We start from the raw sequence: 1,144 nt of genomic DNA, 5'->3' as shown, positions 1-1,144 counted from the left end.
ACTATCGAAGGCTGATGTTGAGGTGGAAAGGCAACATGGTGCCATACATTAGCCTACTTCCCTCTTATTTTAGTGTCAGGAGGAGGGGAAAACATTAACAACATGTATGCTTCATAAAAACTGCATGTCCTCTCCCTCCACTTTTCATTCTACCACTCTCGCTCTTTCCATCCCATCTGGAGGTCATGCATGGCCGTTTGATGTTGCAATCCAGTGGCAGATGTGTAAACGACAGCATGAACAGACAAAATGATTTTAAGGTGATACTTCAAAGGCATAAACATTGTGATTAGTCCATTGATTTGATGTCCAGAAGACCAATTTTTGTCAAATCTATAACTTTTAATAACAACGCCAATTAATCCGTGAAATGATTTGCTGCGTCAACACTGCGAAACTAAATCTATCGCTAAATAAAAGTATTACTATCTCCGCCAGGCGTAATCCTGAGGAGAAGTTATGCGTGCTGCTGTGTACGTCCCTGACTGAGTGAGTGTGCATCACTGTTTTTGTCCACAGCATTCTAATCTCGCATTCTGCTGCAGCAAACTGCGTAGTATTTTTTTAGTTGGCCAGTTATGGCTGCACACTCAAGGACCTCTCGTGGTTGCGGGGGACCCACACTTTCTCAGAACACCTTTTATTGCCTGATTTATGCTGCCACTGACTGCCTTCTTACTCCTCACTCACCGCTCTTAATAAATCGGCACCGCGGCCGCTAGTGGTAACACGGCTGAGTGCATCTACCCAGCCGCGACTCTGCCACCAGATACACAGTGGGGCTTACACAGTTTGCACACTTGTTATTGTTTTAGACGATGTGTTTGGCCAACAGCTAACAGCTAACGGAACTAGCAGTACACACACTGCTGACGCTGCTAAGTGGCACCACCACCAGAGGGCGCTGTTGCACAGAAGAAGTTATCGGCTTTTCTCTATTTTAGATACAATAAAAGCAAACTCAACTTTGTCTACTTTCAAATTTTTTTGGCAATTTTTCATCATATTCTGAATGAAATCTCTTCTCTAGAAGCATATTGCTTTGTAGTGTGTGTACATTTGTCTTTCTATATTAAAATTGCCATTTTCATAATATACTTGCTTTAACGTACTGTATCTGTTTGTTTACCACATTTTATTGTAC

The sequence above is a fragment of the Anarrhichthys ocellatus genome, unplaced genomic scaffold, assembly GCF_004355925.1.
Source record: "Anarrhichthys ocellatus isolate YVR2014 unplaced genomic scaffold, GSC_Weel_1.0 scaffold16, whole genome shotgun sequence".
Taxonomy (NCBI): Eukaryota; Metazoa; Chordata; class Actinopteri; order Perciformes; family Anarhichadidae; genus Anarrhichthys; species Anarrhichthys ocellatus.
The sequence above is the reverse complement of the archived record's forward strand: the minus strand, read 5'-3'. Positions refer to the sequence as shown.